The sequence below is a fragment of the Bombina bombina genome, chromosome 5 (assembly GCF_027579735.1).
Source record: "Bombina bombina isolate aBomBom1 chromosome 5, aBomBom1.pri, whole genome shotgun sequence".
Classification (NCBI taxonomy): Eukaryota; Metazoa; Chordata; class Amphibia; order Anura; family Bombinatoridae; genus Bombina; species Bombina bombina.
Genome location: NC_069503.1, coordinates 677,364,988 through 677,385,294, shown reverse-complemented (window position 1 = coordinate 677,385,294; position 20,307 = coordinate 677,364,988). Strand labels below are relative to the sequence as shown.

The window sequence follows — 20,307 nt, the reverse complement described above, 5'->3', positions numbered from 1 at the left end:
TGCCAAGAATGACATCCAAAAAAAGATACTCTTAAAAGTAAAATTCTAATAGCCAAATTCCTAACATTTTAAAACAATAACTAATAATCTAGAGGAAGGGCATCTAACCCCTTCAGATGGAAAGTCAAACTGGCATTTAATTTGCAAGGTTGGTGAACAAGTTTAAAAAGTTATTAATTTTATTACAAAACAAAATCTAACTTATCCAACTATCAAATGAGAAATGTTTAACACAAATAAAAAAATAATTGAATCTTGTAAAGAGACAAGAGATGAACTATGAACAAAGAATCTATATAAAAAAATCTGAGGGTGGACACCATGTTGCAGACAGGGAGAGGAGAAAGTGGCATCACAGCCAAATGCTATATAATAATGTCACACAACCACATGTTGAACAAAAGCTGCTTCGATTGCCACCAGGACTCCAAAGAGCAGGCTGCAAAATACTTCCTACACAGCAAGGGATCGTAAGCAATCTCTTAAACTCTTAAATATAATAGCAAGCGGCAAGACCAAGCATTTACACCATCCCTCCCAAAGATCAGCAACGTACAGGGTATGTTGCTGGTCATTAAGGGGTTAAAAGGGACATGAAACCCAAAATTTCTCTCTCGATTCAGATAAAGTATGCAATTTTAAACAATTTTATCATTGATTTCTATTACCAATTTATTTTCCTTCTTTTGCTATCTTTTGTTGAAAAGCACGACATGGCAGCAGTTTTGCAAGAATGTTATCCATTTGCAAGAGCAATAGATGGCAGCACTATTTCCTGCCATGCAGTGCTCTAGTCACCTACCTACAGTATCCCACAAAAGTGAGTACACCCCTCACATTTGTGTAAATATTTTATTATATCTTTTCATGTGACACTGAAGAAATGACACTTTGCTACAATGTAAAGTAGTGAGTGTACAGCCTGTATAACATTGTAAATTTGCTGTCCCCTCAAAATAACTCAACACACAGCCATTAATGTCTAAACCGTTGGCAACAAAAGTGAGTACACCCCTAAGTGGAAATGTCCAAATTGGGTCCAATTAGCCATTTTCCCTCCCCAGTGTCATGTGACTCGTTAGTGTTACAAGGTCTCAGGTGTGAATAGGGAGCAGGTGTGTTCAATTTGGTGTTATCGCTCTCACACTCCCTCATACTGGTCACTGGAAGTTCAACATGGCACCTCATGGCAATGAACTCTGAGGATCTGAATAAAAAGAATTGTTTCTCTACATAAAGATTGCCTAGACCCTGAAACTGAGCTGCAGCACGGTGGGCAAGACCATACAGCGGTTTCACAGGACAGGTTCCACTCAGAAAAGGCCTTGCCATGGTCGACCAAAGAAGTTGATTGCACGTGCTCAGCGTCATATCCAGAGGTTGTCTTTGGGAAATATATGTATGAGTGCTGCCAGCATTGCTGCAGAGGTTAAAGGGGTGGGGGGTCAGTCAGCCTGTCAGTGCTCAGACCATAAGCCGCACACTGCATCAAATTGGTCTGCATGGCTGTCGTCCCAGATGGAAGCCTCTTCTAAAGATGATGCACAAGAAAGCCCGCAAACAGTTTGCAGAAGGCAAGCATACTAAGGGCATGTATTATTGGAACCATGTCCTGTGGTCCAATGAGACCAAGATACACTTAAGTGGTTCACATGGTGTCAAGCGTGTGGGGGCAACCAGGTGAGGAGTACAAAGACAAGCGTGTCTTGCCTACAGTCAAGCATGGTAGTGGGAGTGTCAGGGTCTGGGCCTGCATGAGTGCTGCCGGCACCAGGGAGCTACAGTTCATTGAGGGAACCATGAATGCCAACATGTACTGTAACATACTGAAGCAGAGCATGATCCCCTCCCTTCGGAGAATGGGCCGCAGGGCAGTATTCCAACATGATAACGACCCCAAACACACCTCTAAGACGACCACTGCCTTGCTAAAGAAGCTGAGGGTAAAGGTGATGGACCTGCCAAGCATGTCTTCAGACCTAAACCCTATAGAGCATCTGTGGGGAATCCTCAAAACAGAAGGTGGGGGAGCACAAGGTCTCTAACATCCACCAGCTCTGTGATGTCGCCATGGAAGAGAACTCCAGTGGCAACCTCTGGTGAACTCCATGCCCAAGAGGGTTAAGGCAGTGCTGGAAAATAATGGTGGCCACACAAAATATTGACACTTTGGGCCCAATTTGGACATTTCCACTTAGGGGTGTTCTCACTTTTGTTGTAACTGTTTAGATGTTAATGGCAGTGTGTTGAGTTATTTTGAGGGGACAGCAAATTTACAATGTTATACAGGCTGTACACTTGCTACTTTACATTGTAGCAAAGTGTCATTTCTTCAGTGTTGTCACATGAAAAGATATAATAAAATATTTACAAAAATGTGAGGGGTGTACTCACTTTTGTGGGATACTGTAGGTATCACTTCAACAAAGAATACCATGGGAGCAAAGTAAATGTGATAGAAGTAATCTGACAATGTTTTTTAAATGGTGCGCTCTGACTGATCACAAAAGAAAATGTTTGGGTTTCATATCTCTTAAAAAGGCCAAGCCCAAACCTGTCAGAGTGTTATGTATGGACTGAGACACCCAAGGGAGTCCTGACATAACTACAAATGACCACAGCAAATTAAATTAATATGTTGAAGCAATGCATATACAGTAAATCACATAACATGGCAGTAAGCGATACTGTAAGCTTTTATAGACCAATTCAATTGCAATTCTACATTGAGTCAACAGTTTCAGAGTATTCCTCAAGTGAACTTATTAAAACCTTTACTAAGGAAAAACAAATCAACAGAGTGTGCACTTAACATAAAACTTATAATACAAGTTGTTTACAGAAGCAAGTTGGAGCCAGAAAAAGCATTACAAATAAATGCTTCCAAAAATGAAATTCACTGATAGAATATGAAGTACATTTGAAGTAGCATTTAAAGGGACACTGAACTCAAATGTTTACTTTTGTGATTCAGATTTTAAGCAACTTTCTAATTTACTTCTATTATCAAATTTTCTTCATTATCTTGGTATCTTTATTTGAAAAGCAAGAATGTAAGTTTAGATGCAGGCCCATTTTTGGTGAACAACCTGGGTTGTTCTTGCCGATTATTGGAGGGTGAATTAATCCACCAAACAAGTGCTGTCCAGAGTCCTGAACCAAAAATTGGCTGGATCCTTTGCGTAGATGCCTTCTTTTTCAAACAAAGATAGCAAGAGAACGAAGAAAAAATTGATAGGAGTAAATTAGAAAGTTGTATGCTCTTTCTGAATCATGAAAGAAAAAATTTGGGTTCAGTGTCACTTTAACCACACTGGATATTCAAACTTGTAAAATGTAATAGGCATTTATTATGTAATGGGTGTGTGTTTGGTGGGTGTGGGTCAACACACAGGTGTTATTGGGTAGTGCGTTGTAAAGACACCCGCTCTGGGTGTTGTCAGTAACCAATAGTGAATTGGTATAGAAGGCATGTGACCCTGCCCCTTTACGGAAATATCCAAGTCCATAATACTAAACCTCTCGGCACAGTGTGCGCTTTGTACTTTTACGTTTATTTTGCTGGTATTATGAAGATTGCGATCTGTTTGGAAGTTCATTATGAAACACGTTAGTTGTGAAATAAGCAGGACACCTGATGTAGGAGTCATTACGTATATTGTAATGTGAGGTAACATTTATTAAATTCTATTTGAACATGATTCATACAGTGCTAGTAATGACTGAATTGCAATGAGATGTGTCATATGCTATAGTTGGGACTGTGTAGGTATTGCTGAAATTCACATAAGGTTTGTTTACACATGGTTTCTGTGGTGATTTGTTGGAGCACAATTTGCACTATGGGAGGTGTGTAAGGGCTCTAAATGCCTGTTTGTAATGCTCTGGTTGGTCTGAGGAAGAGGAGAGTATCCCCAAAATGTTACCTATTAAATGTTACCTATTAAAAGCAAGCACATTTTCCATAAATCAATATATATATATCATTCACACTCATACATATTAACACACACACATGCTAAAATTCTTCCAAGCACTTGCACACCACTAGCACGCTAAAAAATGTTGCACTTTTTGTGAATGTTAAGCTCTTAAAAAAGACGGCATAGACCGATGGGCAGAATAAAGTTTGTATTGATGTAAACTTTACATAAAGGAGCTGTGATCCTGTGCTTTTAAATAAACTGGCTGATTATCAACATCTAAACCTGTATACTGTTTTATATCCCTTTAAGAAACATTTTTTAACTGAAAAATTAAATCCACAACCCCAAAAGAACCCAAAAATGGTTTAATGCCCCTTTAACATTTTTGGACAACATAATTGTGGTGTTACACAGATTGAAAGAAGTCCCACCTATATCCCATTTTTAGGGTTTCATGCAATCATTGTCTGCTTGACCTAGGGATCTTTTTAACTCGATCGGTACAACTTGCCCAAATTTGATGACTTCACGTGTACCAATGATATGGGTGTTATTTATAGTTTTGTTAAATGATTTCTTGTTTGCATCTCCCTGGGACACCCTGCAGCTGCTACTGGTTTTATAACCATTTTATAAATTGCTCGTATTTTATATACCATGTTTGTAAACTTTTATTAAAAGTTACGTTTTATTGAAGGGCACTTTCCCCATGTTTGATATTGTTATGGTATTAAAGTATCAAGTGGGTGCCAGAAGGGTGCTGCTTTTCTTTTTATGTCTCTCTCCATCTTACCAGAACAGTTAACCGATAAAACCTTTTAGTTAGTGCCCCTATCTTTAGTACTATATGGCAGCTGTGTTTTACAACATTGTATGACAAAGCTACAAATAATGTTGAAAACACTGCTGCCGTAGAGAACTAGACACGTGCACACTCCTAAGCTCTTACGAGTTTACCTAGTTGTACTCTTCAATAAAAAAAAACAGAATTTATGCTTACCTGATAAATTACTTTCTCCAACGGTGTGTCCGGTCCACGGCGTCATCCTTACTTGTGGGAATATCTCTTCCCCAACAGGAAATGGCAAAGAGTCCCAGCAAAGCTGGCCATATAGTCCCTCCTAGGCTCCGCCCACCCCAGTCATTCGACCGACGGACAGGAGGAAAAATATAGGAGAAACCATATGGTACCGTGGTGACTGTAGTTAGAGAAAATAATTCATCAGACCTGATTAAAAAACCAGGGCGGGCCGTGGACCGGACACACCGTTGGAGAAAGTAATTTATCAGGTAAGCATAAATTCTGTTTTCTCCAACATTGGTGTGTCCGGTCCACGGCGTCATCCTTACTTGTGGGAACCAATACCAAAGCTTTAGGACACGGATGAAGGGAGGGAGCAAATCAGGTTACCTAAACGGAAGGCACCACGGCTTGCAAAACCTTTCTCCCAAAAATAGCCTCCGAAGAAGCAAAAGTATCAAATTTGTAAAATTTGGCAAAAGTGTGCCAAAAGTGTGCAGTGAAGACCAAGTCGCTGCCTTACATATCTGATCAACAGAAGCCTTGTTCTTGAAGGCCCATGTGGAAGCCACAGCCCTAGTGGAGTGAGCTGTGATTCAGGAGGCTGCCGTCCGGCAGTCTCATAAGCCAATCGGATGATGCTTTTAAGCCAAAAGGAAAGAGAGGTAGAAGTTGCTTTTTGACCTCTCCTTTTACCAGAATAGACAACAAACAAAGAAGATGTTTGTCTGAATTCTTTTGTAGCTTCTAAGTAGAACTTTAGAGCACGGACTACATCTAAATTGTGTAGCAAACGTTCCTTCTTTGAAACTTGTTTCGGACACAAAGAAGGTACAACTATCTCCTGGTTAATATTCTTGTTGGAAACAACCTTTGGAAGAAAACCAGGCTTAGTACGCAAAACAACCTTATCTGAATGGAACACCAGATAGGGCGGAGAACACTGCAGAGCAGATAACTCTGAAACTCTTCTAGCAGAAGAAATAGCAACCAAAAACAAAACTTTCCAAGATAATAACTTAATATCTATGGAATGTAGAGGTTCAAACGGAACCCCTTGAAGAACTGAAAGAACTAGATTTAGACTTCAGGGAGGAGTCAAAGGTCTGTAAACAGGCTTGATCCTAACCAGAGCCTGAACAAATGCTTGAACATCTGGCACAGCTGCCAGTCGTTTGTGTAGTAAGACAGATAAAGCAGAAATCTGTCCCTTTAGAGAACTTGCAGATTATCCTTTATCCAAACCTTCTTGCAGAAAGGAAAGAATCTTAGGAATTTTTATCTTATTCCATGGGAATCCCTTGGATTCACACCAACAGATATATCTTTTACATATTTTATGGTAAATCTTTCTAGTTACCGGTTTTCTGGCCTGAACCAGAGTATCTATCACAGAATCTGAAAACCCACGCTTTGATAGAATCAAGCGTTGAATCTCCAAGCCGTCAGCTGGAGGGAGACCAGATTTGGATGCTCGAATGGACCCTGAACAAGAAGGTCCTGTCTCAAAGGTAGCTTCCATGGTGGAACCGATGACATATTCACCAGGTCTGCATACCAAGTCCTGCGTGGCCACGCAGGAGCTATCAAGATCACCGAGGCCCTCTCCTGTTTGATCCTGGCTACCAGCCTGGGAATGAGAGGAAACGGTGGGAACACATAAGCTAGGTTGAAAGTCCAAGGTGCTACTAGTGCATCCACTAGAGTCGCCTTGGGATCCCTGGATCTGGACCCGTAGCAAGGAACCTTGAAGTTCTGACGAGACGCCATCAGATCCATGTCTGGAATGCCCCATAATTGAGTCAACTGGGCAAAGATCTCCGGGTGGAGTTCCCACTCCCCCGGATGGAAAGTCTGACGACTCAGATAATCCGCTTCCCAGTTTTCCACACCTGGGATGTGGATCGCAGATAGATGGCAGGAGTGATCCTCCGCCCATTGTATTATTTTAGTCACTTCTTTCATCGCTAGGGAACTCCTTGTTCCCCCCTGATGATTGATATACGCAACAGTCGTCATGTTGTCTGATTGGAATCTTATGAATCTGGCCTTTGCAAGCTGAGGCCAAGCCCTGAGAGCATTGAATATCGCTCTTAGTTCCAGAATGTTTATCGGGAGAAAAGACTCTTCCCGAGACCATAGTCTCTGAGCTTTCAGGGTTTCCCAGACCGCGCCCCAGCCCACTAGACTGGCGTCGGTCGTGACAATGACCCACTCTGGTCTGCGGAAGCTCATTCCCTGGAATAGATGGTCCAGGGTCAGCCACCAGCGGAGTGACTCTCTGGTCTTCTGATCTACTTGAATCACTGGAGACAAGTCTGTATAGTCCCCATTCCACTGTTTGAGCATGCACAGTTGTAATGGTCTTAGATGAATTCGTGCAAAAGGAACTATGTCCATTGCTGCAACCATCAACCCTACTACTTCCATGCACTGAGCTATGGAAGGACGTGGAACAGAGTGAAGAACTTGACAAGTGCTTAGAAGTTTTGTCTTTCTGACATCTGTCAGAAAAATCCTCATTTCTAAGGAATCTATTATTGTTCCCAAGAAGGGAACTCTTGTTGACGGAGACAGAGAACTCTTTTCTATGTTCACCTTCCATCCGTGAGATCTGAGAAAGGCCAGAACGATGTCTGTATGAGCCTTTGCTTTTGAAAGGGACGACGCTTGTATTAGAATGTCGTCCAAGTACGGTACTACTGCAATGACCCTCGGTCTTAGAACCGCTAGAAGGGACCCGAGTACCTTTGTGAAAATCCTTGGAGCAGTGGCTAACCCGAATGGGAGGGCCACAAACTGGTAATGTTTGTCCAGAAAGGCGAACCTTAGGAACTGATGATGTTCTTTGTGGATAGGAATATGTAGGTACGCATCCTTTAGATCCACGGTAGTCATAAATTGACCTTCCTGGATAGTGGGTAGAATCGTTCGAATGGTTTCCATTTTGAACGATGGTACCCTGAGAAATTTGTTTAGGATCTTTAACTCCAGAATTGGTCTGAAGGTTCCCTCTTTTTTGGGAACTACGAACAGATTTGAGTAAAATCCCATTCCTTGTTCCGTCATTGGAACAGGGTGTATCACTCCCATCTTTAACAGGTCTTCTACACAATGTAAGAACGCCTGTCTCTTTATTTGGTTTGAGGATAAGTGAGACATGTGGAACCTTCCCCTTGGGGGTAGTTCCTTGAATTCCAGAAGATAACCCTGAGAAACTATTTCTAGTGCCCAGGGATCCTGAACATCTCTTGCCCAAGCCTGAGCAAAGAGAGAGAGTCTGCCCCCTACTAGATCCGGTCCCGGATCGGGGGCTACTCCTTCATGCTGTTTTGTTAGCAGCAGCAGGCTTCTTGGCCTGCTTACCCTTGTTCCAGCCTTGCATAGGTTTCCAGGCTGGTTTGGGCTGTGAGGCATTACCCTCTTGCTTAGAGGATGCAGAATTAGAGGCCGGTCCGTTCCTGAAATTGCGAAAGGAACGAAAATTAGACTTATTCTTGGCCTTGAAAGGCCTATCTTGTGGAAGGGCGTGGCCCTTTCCCCCAGTGATGTCTGAGATAATCTCTTTCAATTCTGGCCCAAAGAGAGTTTTACCTTTGAAAGGGATGTTAAGCAATTTTGTCTTGGATGATACATCCGCTGACCAAGACTTTAGCCAAAGCGCTCTGCGCGCCACAATTGCAAACCCTGAATTTTTCGCCGCTAATCTAGCTAATTGCAAAGCGGCATCTAAAATAAAAGTGTTAGCCAACTTAAGTGCCTGAACTCTGTCCATAACCTCCTCATACGGAGTCTCTCTACTGAGCGACTTTTCTAGTTCCTCGAACCAGAACCACGCTGCTGTAGTGACAGGAACAATGCACGAAATGGGTTGTAGAAGGTAACCCTGCTGTACAAAAATCTTTTTAAGCAAACCTTCCAATTTTTTATCCATAGGATCTTTGAAAGCACAACTATCCTCGATAGGGATAGTAGTTCGCTTGTTTAGAGTAGAAACTGCCCCCTCGACCTTAGGGACTGTCTGCCATAAGTCCTTTCTGGGGTCGACCATAGGAAATAATTTCTTAAATATAGGAGGGGGAACAAAAGGTATGCCGGCCTTCTCCCACTCCTTATTCACTATGTCTGCCACCCGCTTGGGTATAGGAAAAGCGTCGGGGTGCACCGGAACCTCTAGGAACTTGTCCATCTTGCATAATTTCTCTGGAATGACCAAGTTGTCACAATCATCCAGAGTAGATAACACCTCCTTAAGCAGTGCGCGGAGATGTTCTAATTTAAAATTAAATGTCACAACATCAGGTTCAGCTTGTTGAGAAATTTTTCCTGAATCTGAAATTTCCCCATCTGACAAAACCTCCCTCATGGCCCCTTGAGATTGGTGTGAGGGTATGACAGAACAATTATCATCAGCGCCCTCCTGCTCTTCAGTGTTTAAAACAGAGCAATCGCGCTTTCTCTGATATGCAGGCATTTTGGATAAAATATTTGCTATGGAGTTATCCATTACAGCCGTCAATTGTTGCATGGTAATAAGCATTGGCGTGCTAGATGTACTAGGGGCCTCCTGCGTGGGCAAAACTGGTGTAGACACAGTAGGGGATGATGTAGTATCATGTCTACTCCCCTCATCTGAGGAATCATCTTGGGCAATTTCATTATCTGTGGCAGTACTGTCCTTACTTTGTTTGGACGCTATGGCACAATTTCACACAATTTTGAGTGGGGAGACACATTGGCTTTCACACATATAGAACATAGCTTATCCGAAGTCACAGACATGTTAAACAGGCTTTAACTTGTCAATAAAGCACAAAAAATGTTTTAAAACAAAACCGTTACTGTCTCTTTAAATTTTAAACAGAGCACACTTTATTACTGAATATGTGAAAAAGTATGAAAGAATTGTTCAAAATTTACCAAAATTTCACCACAGTGTCTTAAAGCCTTAAGAGTATTGCATACCAATTTTCAGAGCTTTAACCCTTAAAATAACGGAACCGGAGCCGTTTACAAATTTAACCCCTATACAGTCCCAGCTACAGCCTTTGCTGTGACTTTACCAAGCCCAGAGGGGAATACGATACCAAATGACGCCTTCTAGAAACTTTTCCAACTACTTTCTGGTCCTCACACATGCATCTGCATGTCTTGCTCTCAAAAACAACTGCGCAGTAATGGCGCGAAAATGAGGCTCAGCCTACAACTGGGAAGGCCCTCCCTGACTGGAAAAGGTGTCTAACACAGTGCCTGCCGTTAAAAAACATAATTTATGCTTACCTGATAAATTTATTTCTCTTGTAGTGTATCCAGTCCACGGATCATCCATAACTTATGGGATATTAACTCCTCCCCAACAGGAAGTGCAAGAGGATTCACCCAGCAGAGCTGCTATATAGCTCCTCCCCTAACTGCCATTACCAGTCATTCGACCGAAAACATGCAGAGAAAGGAAAACCATAGGGTGCAGTGGTGACTGTAGTTTAATGGAAAAATTACCTGCCTTAAAGTGACAGGGCGGGCCGTGGACTGGATACACTACAAGAGAAATAAATTTATCAGGTAAGCATAAATTATGTTTTCTCTTGTTAAGTGTATCCAGTCCACGGATCATCCATTACTTATGGGATACCAATACCAAAGCTAAAGTACACGGATGACGGAAGGAACCACTGCCTGAAGAACCTTTCTCCCAAAAACAGCCTCCGAAGAAGCAAAAGTGTCAAATTTGTAAAATTTGGAAAAAGTATGAAGAGAAGACCAAGTTGCAGCCTTGCAAATCTGTTCAACAGAAGCCTCATTCTTAAAGGCCCAAGTGGAAGCCACAGCTCTAGTAGAATGTGCTGTAATTCTTTCAGGAGGCTGCTGTCCAGCAGTCTCATAGGCTAACCGTATTATGCTACGAAGCCAAAAGGAGAGAGAGGTAGCCGAAGCTTTTTGACCTCTCCTCTGACCAGAATAAACGACAAACAGGGAAGACGTTTGTCGAAAATCCTTAGTTGCCTGTAGATAAAATTTCAGGGCACGGACTACATCTAGATTGTGTAGCAGACGTTCCTTTTTCGAAGAAGGATTAGGACACAAAGATGTAACCACAATCTCTTGATTGATATTCCTGTTAGTGACCACCTTAGGTAGGAACCCAGGTTTAGTACGCAGAACTACCTTGTCTGAATGAAAAATCAGATAAGGAGAATCACAATGTAAGGCAGATAACTCAGAGACTCTTCGAGCCGAGGAAATCGCCATTAAAAACAGAACTTTCCAAGATAACAACTTGATATCAATGGAATGAAGGGGTTCAAACGGAACCCCCTGTAAAACATTAAGAACTAAGTTCAAACTCCATGGTGGAGCAACAGTTTTAAACACAGGCTTGATCCTAGCTAAAGCCTGACAAAAAGCTTGAACGTCAGGAACTTCTGACAGACGTTTGTGTAAAAGAATGGACAGAGCTGAAATCTGTCCCTTTAAGGAACTAGCGGATAAACCCTTTTCTAAACCTTCTTGTAGAAAAGACAATATCCTCGGAATCCTAACCTTACTCCATGAGTAACTCTTGGATTCGCACCAATATAAGTATTTGCGCCATATCTTATGGTAAATCTTTCTGGTAACAGGCTTCCTAGCCTGTATTAAGGTATCAATAACTGACTCAGAAAAACCACGTTTTGATAAAATCAAGCGTTCAATTTCCAAGCAGTCAGCTTCAGAGAAATTAGATTTTGATGTTTGAAGGGACCCTGGATCAGAAGGTCCTGTTTCAGAGGTAGCGACCAAGGTGGACAGGATGACATGTCCACTAGATCTGCATACCAAGTCCTGCGTGGCCATGCAGGCGCTATTAGAATCACTGATGCTCTCTCCTGTTTGATTCTGGCAATCAATCGAGGAAGCATCGGGAAGGGTGGAAACACATAAGCCATCCCGAAGGTCCAAGGTGCTGTCAAAGCATCTATCAGAACCGCTCCCGGATCCCTGGATCTGGACCCGTAACGAGGAAGCTTGGCGTTCTGTCGAGACGCCATGAGATCTATCTCTGGTTTGCCCCAACGTCGAAGTATTTGGGCAAAGACCTCCGGATGAAGTTCCCACTCCCCCGGATGAAAAGTCTGACGACTTAAGAAATCCGCCTCCCAGTTCTCCACTCCCGGGATGTGGATTGCTGACAGGTGGCAAGAGTGAGACTCTGCCCAGCGAATTATCTTTGATACTTCCATCATTGCTAGGGAGCTTCTTGTCCCTCCCTGATGGTTGATGTAAGCTACAGTCGTGATGTTGTCCGACTGAAACCTGATGAACCCCCGAGTTGTTAACTGGGGCCAAGCCAGAAGGGCATTGAGAACTGCTCTCAATTCCAGAATGTTTATTGGTAGGAGACTCTCCTCCTGATTCCATTGTCCCTGAGCCTTCAGAGAATTCCAGACAGCGCCCCAACCTAGTAGGCTGGCGTCTGTTGTTACAATTGTCCAGTCCGGCCTGCTGAATGGCATCCCCCTGGACAGATGTGGCCGAGAAAGCCACCATAGAAGAGAATTTCTGGTCTCTTGATCCAGATTCAGAGTAGGGGACAAGTCTGAGTAATCCCCATTCCACTGACTTAGCATGCACAATTGCAGCGGTCTGAGATGTAGACGTGCAAAGGGTACTATGTCCATTGCTGCTACCATTAAGCCGATCACCTCCATGCATTGAGCTACTGACGGGTGTTGAATGGAATGAAGGACACGGCATGCATTTTGAAGCTTTGTTAACCTGTCTTCTGTCAGGTAAATCTTCATTTCTACAGAATCTATAAGAGTCCCCAAGAAGGGAACTCTTGTGAGTGGAAAGAGAGAACTCTTCTTTTCGTTCACCTTCCATCCATGCGACCTTAGAAATGCCAGTACTAACTCTGTATGAGACTTGGCAGTTTGAAAGCTTGAAGCTTGTATCAGAATGTCGTCTAGGTACGGAGCTACCGCAATTCCTCGCGGTCTTAGTACCGCCAGAAGAGCACACAGAACCTTTGTGAAGATTCTCGGAGCCGTAGCCAATCCGAATGGAAGAGCTACAAACTGGTAATGCCTGTCTAGAAAGGCAAACCTTAGATACCGGTAATGATCTTTGTGAATCGGTATGTGAAGGTAAGAATCCTTTAAATCCACTGTGGTCATGTACTGACCCTTTTGGATCATGGGTAAAATTGTCCGAATAGTTTCCATTTTGAACGATGGAACTCTTAGGAATTTGTTTAGGATCTTTAAATCCAAGATTGGCCTGAAAGTTCCCTCTTTTTTGGGAACCACAAACAGATTTGAGTAAAACCCTTGTCCTTGTTCCGACCGCGGAACCGGATGGATCACTCCCATTAATAAAAGATCTTGTACGCAGCGTAGAAACGCCTCTTTCTTTATTTGGTTTGTTGACAACCTTGACAGATGAAATCTCCCTCTTGGGGGAGAGAATTTGAAGTCTAGAAGGTATCCCTGAGATATGATCTCTAACGCCCAGGGATCCTGGACATCTCTTGCCCAAGCCTGGGCGAAGAGAGAAAGTCTGCCCCCCACTAGATCCGTTCCCGGATCGGGGGCCCTCGATTCATGCTGTCTTAGGGGCAGCAGCAGGTTTCCTGGCCTGCTTGCCCTTGTTCCAGGACTGGTTAGGTCTCCAGCCTTGTCTGTAGCGAGCAACAGCTCCTTCCTGTTTTGGTGCAGAGGAAGTTGATGCTGCTCCTGCTTTGAAATTACGAAAGGAACGAAAATTAGACTGTCTAGCCTTAGGTTTGGCTCTGTCTTGAGGCAGGGCATGGCCTTTACCTCCTGTAATGTCAGCGATAATTTCTTTCAACCCGGGCCCGAATAAGGTCTGCCCTTTGAAAGGTATATTAAGCAATTTAGATTTAGAAGTAACGTCAGCTGACCAGGATTTTAGCCACAGTGCTCTGCGTGCCTGAATGGCGAATCCGGAATTCTTAGCCGTAAGTTTAGTTAAATGTACTACGGCATCTGAAATAAATGAGTTAGCTAACTTAAGGGCTTTAAGCTTGTGTGTAATCTCATCTAATGGAGCTGATTCAAGTGTCTCTTCCAGAGACTCAAACCAAAATGCTGCTGCAGCCGTGACAGGCGCAATGCATGCAAGAGGTTGCAATATAAAACCTTGTTGAACAAACATTTTCTTAAGGTAACCCTCTAACTTTTTATCCATTGGATCTGAAAAGGCACAGCTATCCTCCACCGGGAGAGTGGTACGCTTAGCTAAAGTAGAAACTGCTCCCTCCACCTTAGGGACCGTTTGCCATAAGTCCTGTGTGGTGGCGTCTATTGGAAACATCTTTCTAAATATCGGAGGGGGTGAGAACGGCACACCGGGTCTATCCCACTCCTTAGTAACAATTTCAGTAAGTCTCTTAGGTATAGGAAAAAACGTCAGTACTCGCCGGTACCGCAAAATATTTATCCAACCTACACATTTTCTCTGGTATTGCAACTGTGTTACAATCATTCAGAGCCGCTAACACCTCCCCTAGTAATACACGGAGGTTTTCCAGCTTAAATTTAAAATTTGAAATATCTGAATCCAGTTTGTTTGGATCAGAACCGTCACCCGCAGAATGAAGCTCTCCGTCCTCATGTTCTGCAAATTGTGACGCAGTGTCTGACATGGCCCTAATATTATCAGCGCACTCTGTTCTCACCCCAGAGTGATCACGCTTACCTCTTAGTTCTGGTAATTTAGCCAAAACTTCAGTCATAACAGTAGCCATATCCTGTAATGTGATTTGTAATGGCCGCCCAGATGTACTCGGCGCTACAATATCACGCACCTCCCGAGCGGGAGATGCAGGTACTGACACGTGAGGCGAGTTAGTCGGCATAACTCTCCCCTCGTTGTTTGGTGAAATATGTTCAATTTGTACAGATTGACTTTTATTTAAAGTAGCATCAATACAGTTAGTACATAAATTTCTATTGGGCTCCACTTTGGCTTTAGCACATATAGCACAGATATCTTCCTCTGAATCAGACATGTTTAACACACTAGCAAATAAACTAGCAACTTGGAAATACTTTTCAAGTAATTTACTATAATATGAAAACGTACTGTGCCTATAAGAAGCACAGAAAAAGTTATGACAGTTGAAAATTAATAAACTGAAAAGTTATAGCATCAAATCTTTGTAAAAAACACAATTATAGCAAAGGATTGCTCCCATTAGCAAAGGATAACTAACCCTGATAGCAGAAAAAAAAATAAAAAAAAAAATACAGAAATAAACTTTTTTTTTTTTTATCACAGTCAACTACAATCTCACAGCTCTGCTGTGAGTAGGGATGCACCGAAATGAAAATTCTGGACCGAAACCGATACCGAAAATTCAGGATGCCCCTGGCCGAAAACCGAAACGAAACCGAAATTATTTTTTAATTTTTTTTAACTATAGTGTGTTTGTGTAGCTGAGAGAGCTTGTAGACAGGAAAGCTCCAACAAATGGGTCACTTGTACCGTAGGGCGTGATCTGCAGTGAAACAGGTGGAGCTCTACAAGGGAGAGCGTGGTTATAGCCAGACAACAATATGAGGTGGACATGTGTTTTGTTTTTGGGTGTAGTTATCCCTGCAATAGGCGTGGCTGCACCTGATCTTCTCTCATCGTATCTCCGCCTAGTTCCTGGTTTGGGTCTCACACTGACCCGTCAGATTATATGTCCGGAGCCCCAAATGGAGTCTGCCTGTCACCTATCACCAGGACCGCCGGACTTAGCTACGACCTTACGTACAAGGATAGACATGTAACTCAACAGAACAGGGGAGGGCTGTACATTTTTAGCCATTTTGGTCCTCTTTGGGCCGAAATTGGAATTGCCCATTTTCGGTGGCCCAAATTTTGGTGCATCGCTAGTATTATTCTTTATTTAGTTCTGTGTAACAGAATCAGATTTAACCATTTTTTTTTTTTTTTACCAATTATCAATATAAAGTATAGTCCTAGAAAACTGTTATTATATGCAAAACAGTAAATCAAGTAATGAACTCAAACAGCAGCTCTAAGCTGGCATCAAATTTGAAATATGCTACACAATAATTTTACCGAAAATAAAAGGCAAAAAAAACGAAAACCGAAATAACCAAAAATGCCATTTTCGGCCGAAACTTTCTGCGGCCGAAATTTCGGTGCATCCCTAGCTGTGAGTGATTACCTCCCTCAAAACAAGTTTTGAAGACCCCTGAGTTCTGTAGAGATGAACCGGATCATGCAGGGAAGACAATAAACTTCTGACTGAATTTTTTGATGCATAGCAAAAGCACCAAAAAAGGTCCCTCCCCCTCACACATAACAGTGAGAGAGATCAGTAAACTGTCATAAATTAAATAAAACGACTGCCAAGTGGAAAAAAATAGTGCCCAAAACATTTTTTCACCCAGTACCTCAGAAAATTAAACGATTTTACATGCCAGCAAAAAACCTGTTGCTAGTCCCTGCAAATTAGGCTAAAGTTTTATGCATACAGTATAATTCCAGTGAAGTGCCATTCCCCAGAATACTGAAGTGTAAAATATACATACATGACAGCCTGATACCAGTTGCTGCTAATGCATTTAAGGCTGAGTTTACATTATATCGGTATGGCAGAATTTTCTCATCAATTCCATTGTCAGAAAATAATAAGCTGCTACATACCTCTTTGCAGATTAATCTGCCCGCTGTCCCCTGATCTGAAGTTTACCTCTCCTCAGATGGCCGAGAAACAGCAATATGATCTTAACTACTCCGGCTAAAATCATAGAAAAACTCAGGTAGATTCTTCTTCAAATTCTACCAGAGAAGGAATAACACACTCCGGTGCTATTATAAAATAACAAAGGTATGAAACTAAGTATAATCACCACAGTCCTCTCACACATCCTATCTATTCGTTGGGTGCAAGAGAATGACTGGTAATGGCAGTTAGGGGAGGAGCTATATAGCAGCTCTGCTGGGTGAATCCTCTTGCACTTCCTGTTGGGGAGGAGTTAATATCCCATAAGTAATGGATGATCCGTGGACTGGATACACTTAACAAGAGAAAAACGTTCCCCAAGTTTATAAGTGTGAATTATCAGCATAAACATGTATAAAATGTCCAAATAAAGCAATCGATTTAGCCCATAAAAGTGTCTACCAGTTTTATAGCCCATATTAAGCCTGTTATTCTGTTTGAAACTAAGAAAATGGCTTACCGGTCCCCACGAGGGGAAATTACAGCCTTCCAGCATTACACAGTCTTGTTAGAAATATGGCTAGTCATACCTTAAGCAGAAAGGTCTGCTAACTGTTTCCCCAAACTGAAGTTACTTCATCTCAACAGTCCTATGTGGAAACAGCAATCGATTTTAGTTACTGTCTGCTAAAATCATCTTCCTCTCACAAACAGAAATCTTCATCCTTTTCTGTTTCAGAGTAAATAGTACATACCAGCACTATTTTAAAATAACTAACTCTTGATAGTAGAATAAAAAAACTACAACTAAACACCACATACTCTTAACCATCTCCGTGGAGATGTTGCCTGTGCAACGGCAAAAAGAATGACTGGGGTGGGCGGAGCCTAGGAGGGACTATATGGCCAGCTTTGCTGGGACTCTTTGCCATTTCCTGTTGGGGAAGAGATATTCCCACAAGTAAAGGATGACGCCGTGGACCGGACACACCAATGTTGGAGAAAGATACCTAAAAAACAAAGCAAAATTTGATAACAAAAGTAAATTGGAAAGTTGTTTAGAATTGCATGCTTCTATATAAATCATGAAAGTTTAATTGTGACTTTACTGTCCCTTTAAACTACTATGGCTTTTAAAAACTATATGAAAAATACTACTCCTTAATATGTTGCCGATTGACTAATCATTTGTCTTGGCATCTCTTTCCAATAGGGCTGGCTTCGGAGTTATTGTTTAAAGCAGCAACATCCCACATTTTTTCAGTTTGTTACAAATAAAAAAATGAAGAGGGTAATTTTCTCCATTCCCACATCTATGAAAAGATTTTATTTTTTTCTGTAATTCTTAACAAAACACAGGTCTATTATAGCCCTTAGAAACATTCTTATGACTTCCCAGTGATACAGTATTATGCTAGCAGAGGAAAGTGTCAGGTCTGTAAGTAGGAATTAAACACACAAATGCTGTTACTACATCTCTTTTGTAAGCACCTCCGTAAAAAGGGTAATAGCTCGGTGAGAGAACCATTGAATACAGACAACAGCACAGCTCACAATTGTAGAACAGACGGGATCATTATGCAACATGGGGTTTTTTATGTAGTTTTTTTTTGGTGGTATTTTTTTTTTATTAAAAAAAAAAAAAAATCAAAACAAAAGAACACATCATACTAAATTCACATAAATAAACTATATGGCCATAAGAATGTGGTCATTTCACCATCATACCAATATGAGCTTGTTAAACGTTGCATTTCAAAAATATGGGCATTAATATGGAGCTGGTCTCCCTTTGCAGCTACATCAGCCACCATTCTTCTAAAAAGGCTTTCCACAAGATTGTGGGAATTTGTCTGTGGGAATAATGGCCATTTAACCAAAATAGCATTTGTGAGGTCAGGCACTGATTTAAAGAGAGAATATTTGGTTCACAATTTGGGTTACAATTCATCCCAAAGGTATTCAGTGGGGTTGAGGTCAGTGCTCTGTGCAGGGCCACTCAAGTTCCTCCACACCAAACATTGTATTCATGGATCTCGCTTTGAGAACAGGGACACAGTCATGAACAGGAAAGGGCATTCCCCAAACTGTTGTCACAAAGTTAGCAGTACCCAAATGTCTAAAATGTCTTTGTATTAGTTAAAAGGGACAGTAAAGTCATAATTAGACATTCATGATTCAGAAAGGCATACAATTTTAAACCACTTTCAAAATGACATATTTAATTTGCTTCCTTCTCTTGTTATCCTTTTAGTTCATAAAGATAAGGTTCATCTTAAAAAAGGGACATTGTACACTAGATTTTTCTTTGCATAAATGTTTTGTAGATGATCCATTTATATAGCCCATCTGGAAGTATTTTTTATTTTTTTTAAATGTATAGTTTTGCTTTTTTTAAATAATTATTTTAATAACATTGTGCTGATTTTCAGACTCCTAACAAAGCCCTACAGTGCCAGATGTATACAAGCGTTTACAGACTCCTGCAGGCTCCTGTTTATGTTATGTCTTAATATGCAGGGAAAGGGGGGGGTCCTACTTTTTGTTTAGCCAGCCCATTTTAGTGGGTGTCCCAGACTACCTCATTAAAAGGGACAGTCTACACCAGAATTTGTATTGTTTTAAAAGATAGATAATCCCTTTATTACCCATTTCCCAGTTTTGCATAACCAACACAGTTATAATAATATACTTTTAACCTCTGTGATTATCTTGTATCTAAGCCTCTGCAAACTGCCCCTTTTTCAGTTATTTTGACACTTGCAGTCTAGCCAATCAGTGCCTGCTCCCAGATTACTTCACGTGCACGAGCACAGTGTTATCTATATGAAATATGTGAACTAACACCCTCTAGTGGTGAAAAACTGTTAAAATGCAATCTGAAAGAGGTGGGCTTCAAGGTCTAAGAAATTAGCATATGAACCTCCTAGGTTAAGCTTTCAACTAAGAATACCAAGAGAACAAAGCAAAATTGGTGATACAAGTAAATTGGAAAATTGTTTAAAATTACATGCTCTATCCGAATCATGAAAGTTTATTTTGGCCTAGACTGTCCCTTTAACAATGATAAACTGTTAGCTTTTAAGTAAGTTTTTAAAAGGTTTTATAATCTATTTTTAGATCGGTATCTGTTCATATTCTTTATAGTAGTCTATTACATACAGTTATATGAAAATTGGTGTATACTGTCCCTTTAAGCTCAGGAGCAGCAAAGCACATGGGTGCTAGATAGAATATATATATATATATATATATATATATATATATATATAAATATATATATATAAATATATATATATAAATATATATATATATATATATTTATATATATATATTTATATATATATATATATATATATATATATATATATATATATATATATATATATCCCTATTATCATTGGCTCACCCCATTGCTGCTCCTTCAACAAGTTGTGAAAATTTGACAAAAAAAAGTAAACTGGAAAGTTGTTTAAAAATTGTATACTCAACCTAAATCGTGGAAGAAACATGTTGGGGGTTTGTGTCCCTTGAGGAGCCAAAAGTATAAATTATAAAAGCCACAGCTCCTTGGATTCCAGAATTTGTCAAGCCCTGATATTTTCCTATCCTTATTTTTGTTACAGTCTCTTGTTGCAGTTTAAAAAAAAAAAAATGTAAACGCAATCACACTGCTG

At 41.1% G+C, this 20,307-nt stretch overlaps 1 protein-coding gene across 4 annotated transcripts in view; it reads right to left on the bottom strand.

Annotated features, from left to right (window-relative positions):
* Window positions 1-20,307, bottom strand: part of ZCCHC2 (zinc finger CCHC-type containing 2) — a 228,741-nt gene that overhangs the window by 183,741 nt on the left and 24,693 nt on the right. The gene's annotated exons all lie outside the window — the stretch shown is intronic.